A 365-nucleotide genomic window follows, 5' to 3' on the forward strand; every position below is an offset into this window, starting at 1 on the left:
CTCGGAAATTACATAATAATCACAATGCCTATTTCCGAGTGGAAGTGAGAAGGTGATTTGGAAATTTCATAATTGTAACGCCCCAACCCACACATTGCATGTAACAAATATTTCAAACCAAAGAAATGTATATTCATATACATCTGGTCCCTTAGTACAAGAATCTATCATGACCAAATACAAGGTCCAAAAATTCAAAATACAATCTTGTACTAATCATCAAAAGCAACTCTTCATCCAAAATGCATATAAGATAAGCATTATATCTTTTCCTTTCCCTTACCTTCCACACCTCCTGCAATACATATTTTAAAATCACAAACGAGGGTTAGACTGAAGAGTCTAGTGAGTTACCCTAATCATGT

Source organism: Cynara cardunculus (genome assembly GCF_001531365.2).
Source record: "Cynara cardunculus var. scolymus isolate 2C chromosome LG 16, CcrdV1, whole genome shotgun sequence".
NCBI classification, from domain to species: Eukaryota; Viridiplantae; Streptophyta; class Magnoliopsida; order Asterales; family Asteraceae; genus Cynara; species Cynara cardunculus.